Here is a 13627-nt window from a genome sequence, read left to right as displayed (position 1 = left end):
TTCAACTTGATGGATCCTTCTAATGCTAAGGTCTCTGATTTGATGTTGTATTCCTCTGTTCAAGAAAAGTTCTATTGCAAACATAGACAGAACATCATAAAACACTGGACAGGGATAGTTTGACTTAAGATGCTTTAACTTTCTCCCCTTAAGCCCTGATGTGATGTAACAGAAATGACTACTGTAACTGCTATGTATCTGGAGGCTCACTGAGGAGTCAGAAGGATTTTAAGAGCTGTTTTGGTGAGGAAATTATGCAATTTTAAAAAATGTGCATTGCCAGGTGCTGGTGACTCACATCTGCAATCCTAACTACTTAGGGGGTTGAGATATGAGAATTGCAGTGCAAAGCCAGCCCAGGCGGGAAAGTCTGCATGTCACTTTTTTCAACTTTTGTTTCATGCATTCCTTGGTTTTAACTTTGAGGATTTTAGATGTATTTATGTATTTTAAAGTTATTTTCCACTTTCTATGTTTCTATAATCTTTCAAAAATTAAATTATCTTTATGGAGTTGTACAAAGGAGGCACCACATAATGAAGCCGTTTATGAATACAGTGCATCTTGACTAGTATCACCGATTAAACAGTCTCATCCCCCTCCGACCAACTGCCTTCTCTTACTTTTCTTAATTTGGTGGTATATATAATGAATTCTTGACTTCATTCTCCTTCTTCCTCCTTCATTTGTCTATGTCTCCCCACCTTGTCCCCATTTCCTCTTGGATGTGCCCATTTCCTGATGTTCATTTTGTTGGGCTTTAACCTAACCTATTATAAAGAGCAAATTTTTCTTTTTACAGTTTATTCTTACTACTATTGTTTTTTCCCCCCTTATATGCCTCTGGAATTTTGTTTGGCAGGTTTACTTTGAGCTGAAGTTTGAATTTTAGTCTCAGTTCTCTGAGCTCTTTCCTTTCGAGCAATTTAGTGGTTGTCTCTACTGGCTGTACTTCATAGCCTCGTGCCCATAGCCTTAAGTCTAGAGCCTCTTTTGTTGTGGTGGTACTAGGGATCAAACGCATGCTTGTTAGGAAAGCGTAGAGTCAATTCTTACACTTGAGGCAGGTATAGCACTTTCATCTTGTATGGATGTTGAGTCCTCAAAGATGGCTCCAGATGATGACTTAGTTCAGCACCAGGCTAGGATATTACACCAAACTACTTGATTTATGATGGGGATATATCCCAATAAACCAATTATTTACTGAAAATATTGTGAGTAAAAAACATGAACAGCCAGGCACCGGTCACACAGGCCTAGCTACTCAGGAGGGTGAGATCTGAGGATTGTGGTTCAAAGCCAGCCTGGGAAGGAATGTCAGTGAGTTGTTTTTTTTTTTTTTTGATCTCCAGTTAACCATTCAAAAAGCCAGCACAGCAGGTGTAGCTCAAGTGTTAGAGCACTAGCCATGAGCAAAAAAATCTAAAAATCTCAGGGACAGCATCTAGGCTCTTGAGTTCAAACTTCAGGGTTGGTGAAAAAAATCCAAAACACATTTACACACCTAACCTACTGAACATCATAGCTTAGCCTAGCCTACCTTTACTGTATTCAGGTTAGATAGGAACTGATTTTTTAAAAAGCCTCTTTTGTAATTAAGTGTTGAAATAGCTCATATAATTTGTTGAATTCTGTACTGAAAGTGAAAAAAAGAATCGTGTATGAGTATGCTTCTGTGCCGTCATAAGGTTTTAAAAAGTCATTATTTGAACCATTGTAAATCAGGGACTATCTGCATAATTTTTTCCTATTCTTTTCCTAAGTAGGCAGCCTTGAGCATCTTCACCGACTCCATCCTAGTTTTGCAGCTTTACAGATAATGAAGCACCACCGAGTCTCTGGATTCGGAGGATGAACTTGGTACTAGTCCAGTCAGGCCTCCCATGGGACATTTTAACCTGTGATTCTGCATGGTGTGTTCTGCTGACTCTCCGTGCTTCTGGCCTCTCGGTCTGCCTTGCAATTTGTGCTTTGACCCCCCAGGAACCTTTATCTTGCTCTTGAGTATGTCTAAATCTTTTTAATCATAATGTTTTCACATCTGTCATTGCATGCTGTTTTACTAAAGAAGAAGTTGAAATTCATAGAAGAGAAGGGAGTTACTTGGAATCTCTCAGCTAGAAAGGAGAGCCTGAACAAGTTTCTGAGCAGTTGGTAGCAATTTAATGATGAATGTTTCAAGAGAGAGGAAATCATTAACTACATGTCACAAAAATTAACTACTTTTGCTAAGCAGAACTTGATGAGCCTCTGTGCCTACCAGTAATGTTCTTAATGTGAAATCTTCTGTCCATTAATCTAAACTGCTTATTTTAAAGTGCCTTCCTCAGTGAAGACTTATGTTCATCTTGCCCAAAATAGACCTGAATTTTGGTCTGTAGTCCATATTTATTGTAGCAAAAGGTGAATGTAATCCTTTTTCTGCCTTTTGAAAAGTAATAATGGGCCAAACTTCTGCACAATAAAGAACTGTTATGCATTGCAAAATTGATTTAAAAAGCACACAAACCGTAAGAGTCTGTGATTGTTCATTTGTTTGATTCCTTTATGAAGTACTTAGAGTGTCTTTATGGCAAGTGCTCTTCTCCTATCCAGGCTCTTCTTCATCCTGCTTAGAATTCTGAGATCAGACAAGCTCAGGCATGTTCAGGGTGGTACGGTCTTAGATTGGCAAGATGCTCTTCTAAGTGCTTTACAAATTCTCATAGCAGTCATATACAATAGATTCTATTGCTATCCTCATTTTTCTGATAAACTAAGGCACAGAGAACTTCAAGAACTTGCCCAGGGTCACCCAGAGTGAGTGGGAGTTATGGAAGGTTTCCTAACCTTGCTGTGTAGCCCAAGTCCCAGTTCCCACTATGATGCTAGGCTGTCATTATATGTCTCAGAATCATTTTCTTAAGAACCAGACTGACATATCAGTTATTATGAAACTTTTGTTAAAGTTTTAAAAAACAATGAAACTTCTAAATAGCCTTGTCTCCCTACTAAGACTTGTTTATTTTTTTGTTTCCCCAATTATGTTCATAATATTGTGTTGTGTAAAGCTTAATTTGCTTGCCTCATCCCTCTGTTTGATGACATGAGTTCATTAATTAAGTTCGTGAAATATTAGTGCAGTCTGCTTAGTAGAGGCCCATACTTTGTTGAGAACTTTGGCAGCACAAGGATTGCAGTAAGATTCTTACCCTGTTGCTCTGTCATCTTTCCTTACTCTTTGAAAGCTAACATGTCTAACACCATCCCTTGGTGTAGTCTCTCCTGTACTTACATGTAACTACATTTCCCACATGTCTCATTTAAACCCATTTCCACGTGCTTTGTGGTAAAGGTTGTAGGAAATATCTGGCTACCATGTTTCTCTGAAGTGACCCCTGGGAGTCACTTATGGCTGTTTGCTAGGTTCCTGAACAAGAGAAAGCTTTCTTTCTCTTCTCCATTACACTTCCACTCCTTAGCATATAGTGACTGAAAGCAGAAAGTCCTCCTACAGGTCAGTGGGGTAATAAATGTATAAGTTGGTGGGTGCAAAATGTATTCTGGTCTTAGTAAGTAAGCACAATGGAAGACAACAGAAGTTGGACTCAAGAAGGCAGCCTGACAGAAGAGGTAGAAACATGGGCTTCAGATCGAATCTTATCTCTGCTTATACCTTTGTGACTTTGGACAAGTTCTTTGTATCTTCATGTTCCTATTTGCACAGGATTGTTATGATTAATCAGCATCCATAGAACATTTAGAACAGTGCATTACATATGATCAACCTCAACAACAGTCAGCTGTTATAATTATTATCATTATATGCTTAGTGAAACAAAAGGTAGGATCTAATTAGAAAATATCAAAGTCACAGGATAGCTGGAAACTAGTGGCCCCAACCCTAGAATGAGTGCTAAACTGGCACTCTTTGAACTTGTCACAGAATTACTTTTTATTTTTCTTTATTATATTTTATTTTTGTGGTGCTGGGTACTGAGCTTAGGGGACCATATAAGCTTGACAAACGCTCTACCAGCCATCTACATCCCCAGTCCTTTATTTATTTACATATTTGTTTTTATTTTATTTTTGTATTTTTAGTGGTACTGGGGTTTGAACTCAGGGACTTGTGCTTGCTAGACAGGAGGTCAACCACTTAGCAAAATGTCTAGCCCTTTTTTGTGCTTGTAATTTTTGAGATAGAGTCTTGTTTCCTGTTCAAGTACATGCCTGGGCTGTGATCTATGTATTTAGGCTTTGCATTATAGCTGAGATGAGAGGCAAGTGCTACCCGTGCCCAGTTTCTTTTGCTGAGAAAGAGTCTCATGAAGACACTGAAATAGCCAGGTTGGCCGAGGACTGCAGTCTTCCCATTCTCAGCCTGCTTCAAACCTAGGGTGGCAAGCATGTGCTGCTGTGTCTAGCTAGAGGTCGAGGAGAGGTTTTGTGAACTTTTTTGCCTCGTCTGCCTTTGAACCATAATCTTCCAATTTTCAGCATCCAAAGGAATTTAGGATTACAGGTGTGAGGTTCCAGCTCCCAGCTGTTTTTATGTTTTTGGTTTTTTTTTTTTTTTTCTGAAACAGGCTCTCTCTGTGTATCCCAGGCTGTCCTTGAATTTGTGATTCTCCTGCCTCATCTTCCCTAGGGTTGAGATTACAGATATACACTTCCATACCTAGCTTAGGGTCACTTTTTTTTGCCAGTCCTGGGGCTTGAACTCAGGGCCCGAGCACTGTCTCTGGCTTCTTTTTGCTCAAGGCTAGCAGTCTACCACTTGAGCCACAGCGCCACTTCTGGCTTTTTCTGAGTATGTGGTGCTGAGGAATTGAACCCAGGGCTTCATAGGCAAGCACTCTACCACTAGGCTATATTCCCAGCGCTCACTTTTTTATACCCATTTCTTTGACCCTTCATGGGAAATCCGCCTGTATCAAGAATTGGCCTACAGACCCAGTCCAGATTAGTTCTCATTTATGAAAATAATGGAAACGGGAAGGAAAGACTCAAGTGGTAAGAAGCACATGTTGGGAATATTTACTCTTCTCTCATTAGGAACATGAGTTTAAAAAGAATCCTTCCATTGATCAAAGTAATGAAAATGAAGAGAAGAATCAGTGGAAAGAAGGATAGAGCCTCCTATCGATCTTGTACCTCACAAGCTCCTAACTCAAGGATCACAAGATCCATTCCCATGATTTGTGGATTTTTCAGATTTTACTAGCAGAACTCTGAGCAAATATCCTTTGTCCAGGTGCTTCAAAGGCTTGTTGTGGGTGAGCCTTCCAAAGTCTGTGCTTCTCAAGCATAATTCCAGAGTTGGCCTCACCACAACAGTGTACCTTGAAGGCAAAAAAAAAAAAAAAAAAAAAAGAGTAAAGCAAGCATGCCCAGAAAATCCAGAGTAAAGGAAATTTCCTTTATAACTTCTTTATTTTGCTGCTCCTGGACCTTGAAATCAGGGCCTGGGCACTGTCTCTGAGCCTCTTTGTGCTTAAGTCTAGAACTCTACTATTTAAGCCACAGTGATATGTCTGACTTTTTCTGAGTAGTTTATTGGAGATAAGAGTCTCACAAACTTTCCTCCCTGGGCTGGCTTGGAACCATGATCCTCAGATTTCAGCCTCCTGAATAGCTGGGATTACATGTGTGAGCCATTGGCACCTGGCTTCCAAATTCCTCTTAATGGAAGCTTGCCAAGCAATCTTTGTAGGTCTCACCAAAGTGTGTTGTTAAATTCTCTGTCTGGAGGATGGATGGGAAGCCATGATTCAGAGCCCTTTTTCTGTTTGTCTTGTAAATACTCCCACTATACAGAAGACAAGCAGAGATGGGCAGAGATGTGCATCCCCAACTCACTAGTAGTACACATATGCTCTGTGGTACATAGCTTTACTTACCTCTGAATGCCTGTGTGAGAATTCTGTTTTCCTGGCAATAGAATCTTTTTCCCTCTTGGTTGTGTCAATGATTTTTAGACTAGGACACTGTTTTAACTCATGTCCAGCATGGGATATTAGAAATAGGACCATATTTTGAGGTAGCTGGAGATGAAACTTCTCTGTTGTTTACATTTAATAGTGCCACTAGGTGGCACTTGAAGGATATTACAGGAAATTAGCTGTACTAGGTTTTATATTTGTAACTTTTTTCTGAAGTATAATATGCATACAGAAAAATGTACATTGAATGTGAAACCCAGTAAACTTCCATAAGCTGAACACATAAATGTTAAGTGCACTCAAACCAAGAAACAATATAACTAGCACTACAGGGGCCCTCTTTATGCCGTTTTCTTGTAACATTCTCCTCTTCTTAGGGTTATCACTATTCTGTCTTCTCACAATATAGATTAATTTTATCCTTTTTTACTTAGGTGAGTAGAATTATGCAGTATATACGCTTGTGTCTGGCTGCATTTTCCTACGTGATGTTTGTGTATCTCACTATAGTGTTGTATGTACATTATTGCTGTAGAGTATTCCATTGTATGTGCAAATATATCACTACTTGTTACTGTAGGTAGACATTTGAGTAGTTTTCACACTTAGGCAATGAGGAATAGTGCTGTTATGAATGTTGACTGGATGTGTTTTTAAAAATTTCTCTTCCATAGGATTTCTGGGTGCATAGGGAAAATATATATTGAGTTTTCATAAGTGCTACCAAATAATTTTGCAGTGTGTTTGTACTGATATATTTCATCAGTGGTGGTCCTGTTCCAGTTTCATATCCATATGAGTGCTCATTTGGTTTGTGGCTAGTTCCTAACTTTTACATCATTTTTATTGCTTTTTCTAGTGAGCTGTTTCTATTTTTTCCTTTTTTTTCTCCTTCTTCTTGATTGTCAAAGTGAAGTACAGAGGGGTTATAGTTTCATATGTAAGGCCTCTAGTGAGTTATTTCTGATTGAGTTTATTAAAGCCATATTCTGCTTATGACCATAACTTACCCAGGAAGGGATTATTAACCCAAAAAGGGACATTTATCACAACAGTCTTAAGCATGAATTGTCAGTTAGCAAGGATATTATTTTAACAGTCCATCACTAATTCCCAAGAAGAGAAATCAAATGATATGTGCTGAAATATTGGGTGAGCCAAGGACTCTGAAGTTCTGTGAAATTTTATATGCTTTTTTGTTATCATTGCTAGGCATAGATACAGTATATCAGTTGCACAGGACCAGCCAGGAGGCTTTCTAGAGGCCTTATCATGAGACCTTTTGAATTATGATGGTAGTGAGTGTCTGTTTGGAAAGGAGACATGCTCAGGGTATCTTTCTTCACCCTATCCATGTGGAACACAACTCTCAAAATAACAGCCATAGATCACCTTATTCTGCCGTGCACTCTGCTGATGAGATTATACCATAGCTTTGAGGTATGTTCTGTTAATAAAGAACAAAATCTTGTGCCATAGTCACAACATTTGTTTTGGGGATCAAATAAAGCACTCCTCTTCCTGTTTGTTTCGTGGATATTGTCCATAATCCAGTGGGTTTCGGGAATCCTGAGACTAGTTCACCATGATCACTGATCCCACTAAAACTGCCCCAAGCAAAGGTGGCAGTATTTTCCTGGGTGTCTCCAATGCTTGAATGGTCTGATGTAGGGAAGAGATGGATCAGAAATGTTCAGTGCAAACTGCGAGAGATATCTGGGCTGAGCTTGCCATGAAATCTGAAAGACTAAAATGACTTGTGTTTTATAAAATTCTCCCCTACAATATTGATAGCAGTACTATCCAGTGGGATTGATTTGAGTTGTGGATTGTGTGCTTTGTGGCTTATAGTTTAAATTGGAGCCAGTATTTCCTCAGTCCAGTTTTCCATCTATGTGGCAAGGTACAAAAAACTTCCTTACATTGAATTGGCTTCTACTTGCAATAGCAGAAACCAGGCTTGAGAAACCAATGACACTTTGAATTCTCATTGCAATAGTAGCTACCATTATTGAAGTTATTCTGTCATTGTGCTTAGCACTCTAGACAGATATTTTGCTTAATCTTTATAGTGCTGTGAGTTAGATGTATAACCCCCAGTGTTCAGATGAAGGAAATAGAGCTTAGAGAGGTCAAGTATGTAACCAGATTATACACCAAGCAAAAGAAAAGCCTAGAATTGACCCCAGTGCCTGTGCTCTGTTACTGCTGTGCTCTGTGTTCTACCATGGGATAGAATTTTTGATGCTGTGTCCAAGGTGGGATTCATTGCTTGTTCACTCCACATGTTGATTAAAGAACCTTCTGGCACTTGGGTTAGGGGCTGGGGAAATGATAGCAAAGTGAGACACAAATCGTGCCTTCTGGACACTTGCAGTTCAGTTTCATTTCTGTCTTTGACAGGAGATGGTTTAGATTTTGGTAAACATTCTTGCCTGGCTATTGATTCTGCATCCTTGATGCCTACATTTGACTTAGATGACTTTTTGGTGTCTTTGCTGAGAAGAGATGGGGTCAAATGAAAATTTAGTCACCAAATGGCATTTAGAGTACTGACAGGATGCTGTAGCAAGAGTGTCTAACCATTTCCCTACAATGTAGCTGCTGCTTCTGTGATCCTCTGTCTGGAGATCACAAGGCGTGAGCTTTTTTATTTTTGTTAATCATGCAGCTTGAAGTCAGGGCTTGGGCACTTTCCCTGAGCTCTTTTGCTCAAGGCTAGTGCTCTCGCCACAGCACCACTTCCTGTTGTCTGTTGGTTAACTGGAGATAAGAATCTCATGGACTTCCCTGCCTCCCTTGGCTTCAAACCATAGTCCTCAGATCTCAGCCTCCTGAGTATCTAGGGTTACAGGCCACTGGTGCCTGGCTTGAGCTTCTTTTTATAAGCAGTCACTAGCAAGAACATAGCAAAGTTTTTAAAAAGTCACAGATTATTCACATTGTGGCAAAGTTCTTCAAATTAAACTTTTAAAATGAGATTTAAGGGGCTGGGAATGTGGCTTAGCAATAGAGTGCTTGCCTTGCATGCATGAAGCCCTGGGTTAGATTCCTCAGCACCACATAAACAGAAAAAACTGGAAGTGGCGCTGTGGCTCAAGTGGTAGAGTGCTAGCCTTGAACAAAAAGAAGCCAGGGACAGTGCTCAGACCCTGAGTCCCAAACCCAAGACTGGTAAAAAAAAAAGAGACTTAAAAACCTACCTTCTTTGCTTGCGAGTTTGACTTTTAAACCAAATCTTATGGCTGAAGGTTTTGTCTAGCTGCCAATTATTTATTTCAAGAATATTTTGGTGTAACCCTCCATTTCTTCCATAATAAATGGATGAGCAAATAATTAAGGAGCCTAGTCATTGCAAGAGCACCTGTGGCCTTGTCCAGACTAACACCTTGGAGACTTGGTTTTTTCATGTCTTAAATGAAGAATTTGGACCATCAGTGGTCCCCAGTTAGTCTGGGCTGGTGTAAGTACCACCTAGGGAGCTTGTTAAAGTATAAGTTGCAAATGCTTTATTCCTAGGAGATTCTGATGGTGGAAGTCTGGGGGTACTATGTATAAGTCTGTAACTGACAAAATTTCCCCAGGTAATTTTCCTGTGCCAGCTATATTTGGGAACTATTGGTCTAGAAGGCCTAGAACAAACTAAAATGACTTGGGAAGAAACTTCTGTTTTCACATGTGGGGAATACATATGGAGCAGGATCCATATGGAGGAACTAAGCCAGTTATGATGAAGAGGTAAATTAGAGGCAGATGATGGAAGACTTTCAACTGCTAAAAGACTGTGCTGTCTGCCATAGGCCTTAGGATCACAACAAAGGGTTTTTCAGCAAAAGAGTTTGGGGCTGTACATGAGTGGATTGTCAATAGTGTGAAGAGAAATACCCACTGAGTATTTTTGCAGTGGCCCAGGTGGGAAGTGTGAAGGACTTCAGATAGGGACAGTAGGACCTTTGGAGAGCTAGCCTGCCTCAGTACAACTAGAATCTGAGACTTTCTTGGAAGTCCATAATTATTTATCTTTGTTATATCTCTCTTCCTCAGATACTATGGTAATAACTTCTATTGGGTTTTTGTCTGAGTTGTTTTAAAAGGAATCCAGTAATGATTTTACACAGAGAAGTAGTTAATGCAGCAATAAGAGTGCTACTTCAAGGTACAAGGAATAGCAGGAGGAAGGAAGAGAGCCCTTTCTTGCCTGCAGAACAATCCCAATCTAAACCTTGTCAGCATTCTTTTGGTCAAAGTGTGAGAAGGAACGGATTACAGCAGGGTTCTCTGGATTTGGATCTGCTAAGCACTGTGGAGATTGCTCCTCTCCAGGGATCAAGTTTGGGCCATTTGGTATTAAAGTCAAATGGCATGCTCTTGTTCTGGTCCTCAGACTATAGTCAAAGTTTTCCAAACCTCTGTTGGGTGGTAATAGCAGTTACATGAGAATAAGGTAAGGAAGCCAGATAATTTTGAGAACCCATGTGTTAAGCAAAGACAAGTGGCTTCCTTTATGAGTTTCAGAGCATCTTGCTGTATTCTAACCAGATCCCAAATTCTAGACATTATAGAATTGTAAAAAAAAAAAAAAAGTATCTTAAAGCAACTAACTGTATCTGGAATTTAGGAGTGGCTTTGCTGGTAGTTTTGGCTCCAAATTTCTCATGAGACTACTGCCATGATGTCATTCAGGGATGCATTCATCTTAGACTGGACTGGGGATGATGATGTACTGATAAGGTCTTTGTTGGCAGGAGGCCTTGTTGGGGGGCTCTGGACCCCCTTTCCCCCTATCTCCCGGGGGAATGCCTGATCCCAAACTATGAAAGAACACTCGGCGTTTATTCCTCCGGCCGGCAGAAGGAACAAAGCGTGTTCTCATGGATTACGCTAAGTTGAGGAAAGGTTGCTGATACCCCCTTCCCCCCCCCTCACGTGTCAGAAATGGTGGCGGAGAGAGAGGCTTCGGGGAGACATATTGGATGGTCCATGAGTCTCACAGGATTTAATTGGGGGGGGGGTTATATAACGGTAATGGCCGGAAAGGAGGGGGACTGGCCAAAGGGTCAGTCATAGGCTAAAGACCGTGTCTGTCACGGTGATGTCATGAACTTCCTCTATGGGTGGAGATTACAATTCCCCAAGGGCCAGGCCTCCGCCATTAGACACGTGGCGGAGCCAAGAGGCGGGGACCACTTGCTTCTCTTCCTGTTGAGGCCGGAAGGTGGGAGGGTCTCCCTCCCACAGTGCCCCAGGGCTGGGGGAAGGGCAGCGTGAATCCCCAACAAGGCCTCATTTCCCTGTTACCAACACCCCCTGTTAGGATTCCTTGGGTGTCCCCAGAACAGGACAGCTGGTTTTCCCCAAAAGGAGTAATAGGAGAAATAGAAAGATCCAAAGGCAAAAACAGAAGCACCGAGGAAAGGCATAATAGAATGCTTTAAATACTCTCTTCTGGGAGCATGTTACATGGTGTCTTGGGTCAGATTCCCTAGGCAGAGAGCCTGAGATAAAGATTCTTAGAAATCGACTTGTTGTAGTACTCTTCAGGAAAAAACAAATAAAAGAGAAGAGGGAAGAAAGGCTGGGGAGGGGAAAGAGCCCAGCCATGATGGAGTCTTGGATTAAAAACTGCCGTGGCCTAATCCACATAGGGAAGATCTGGCACATAAACTACACCACAGTTATTTCCCTTTGAGGCAGGAGACTGGTTTTTATATCCTTTGACAAATCAGTCATTGTGGACTGTTGATGGTGGGTTTGAGAGGTAGTTTTTCATAAGTTGAAGATAATTCTCTCCAGGAGACAGCAGCTGTTAGTCTTTCCTAGCCAACACTCAGTACCAGGTAAAGGAGAATGGGGACAGCAAAGCTCCTCTGAGCGCTGGTTTCCTTCTGTTTGTGTCCCAAGCATTTATCATGGTCCTGGACACATCAGAAGTACAAAATAAATATCTGTGTGACTGAACAAGGGAATGCACAAAAATGCTTGGCCTCTCTGGGCTCCTGTTCATTTCAGGGAAACCAACTGAGCAGAGATCCTTATTGTTCCATCAATCACAGGAATAGGCAAAACCACAGGACAGATCTCCACATGTGAGGGGCAGGACCTTCTATGACCATATGAAAATCATTTGTCACTTGTGCTAGGAGAGTTTTAATGTTAAAATATGATATATACTTTTACTTATATTGCACACATGTGTACACTCACACACACTTTGGCCTGAGTTTCAGTGATGTGTTTGCTCAGAGCACATTTTCCTCACTCCATGGGTTGTTCTACATGGAGCTATGGTAGCAGTCGGTTGGGCTACAATGTGCAGTTCCCGTACGGCTGATATCTTTGTGGGTAAAATGTAGGACTTCTATCAGTAAAATGTGGAAGTCACTTGGCTCATAAGTGGGGGGGTGGTTCTCAGCATTTGATGTTTTGCATCACTGGCTAATAGCAGCTGAAGGTAGGCAGCCTGGGGGACATAGGGACCACATGTGATGTGAAGTCACCCTGTGCTCTTTCGCTTCGCTGCTTGCCTGCTCTTCCTTGCATGCTCTGGGGGCATTCTACACCAGTCTTGGTGCATTTAATCATCAGTTCCATACTACTCAGCAGCCTCGAACCTCCAGATGACGCCTTCCTTTCCCTTGAAAGGGAAGAGGTTTTGTTTAGTAGAGCATTTCTTTGTTAAGAAATGAACAACAATTATAGTGTGCTTTTATAGTGATGATTAGTTTTTCTTATTTCGCTGGTTAAAAATCATTTTTCTCTGTGTGCTGTCAGCACACATTTATTTATTTTGAATTATTATTAGCATATATTAGTCTCACAAGGGAGTTTTGTTGTAATATTTCCATATATGTATACAGTGCACCCTGATCACATTTTTCCTTCTATCATTTTCGCTGATCCCCTTTCCCAATTTTTAAAAATATTTTTTTATTCTATTTTAAATTTACTTTTAAAATCATTTAAAATTGTTGCGAAATAGTTGTACACAGGGATTTCAATGTCAGCATATGAGTATAAATGCATCTTGATGTTACTCCTTCCATTATTCTCCTCCCACTCTCCCATCCATCCGAATCCTGTCAGTCCCTTCAAGTTTCCTAGTTCCATTTTCATGTGCATACAGTAAGCATTGTGACTACATTTGCCTATCATTCCTTTCTCCTTCATCTTTCCTCCTCTCCCAACCCCCTCAGAGCAGCCATATTTCAATTTCTTCATATTCACGTTGTGAAATTATCTGTTAATTTTTTCAAAAGAATTATACTATGGAAATCCACCTCTGCACATATCATACTTTAGTTCACTTTGTTCATGTATTACATGTATATGATCCTATATGTGATTTCATATATTTTTATATTTTTAGATCTAGCTTCTACAAATGAAAGAACAACATGTGCCCTTTGTCTCTGACTCTGACTTACTTCACTCAACATAATTTTTTCCAGGTCCATCCATTTCCCTGAAAATGACAGAATATTATTCTTCCTAATTCTCCCCACTTCTTAAAACAATTTTGGGACTGTTTGGGGGGCTGGAAGGGAGGGAGAAGATAGAAAGAGAATGATGGAGGACAAATAATATCAAAATATACCGTGATTATGTATGAAGATGGCATGTGGCATCTCGGCATCTTAGTGAAAGCTGTCACTCAGTAACTGGTTGGGGGGGCAGAAATTGGGAAAGAAGAAGCAATAGAG

The 13627-nt window shown here is 40.5% G+C and overlaps 1 protein-coding gene across 12 annotated transcripts in view; it reads left to right on the top strand.

The window, feature by feature from the left end:
- Reps2 (RALBP1 associated Eps domain containing 2) overlaps positions 1–13627 on the top strand; it is a 173447-nt gene that overhangs the window by 144765 nt on the left and 15055 nt on the right. The gene's annotated exons all lie outside the window — the stretch shown is intronic.

Source organism: Perognathus longimembris, chromosome 28 (genome assembly GCF_023159225.1).
Source record: "Perognathus longimembris pacificus isolate PPM17 chromosome 28, ASM2315922v1, whole genome shotgun sequence".
Lineage (NCBI taxonomy): Eukaryota > Metazoa > Chordata > Mammalia > Rodentia > Heteromyidae > Perognathus > Perognathus longimembris.
This window is presented reverse-complemented; position numbering and strand designations above follow the sequence as displayed.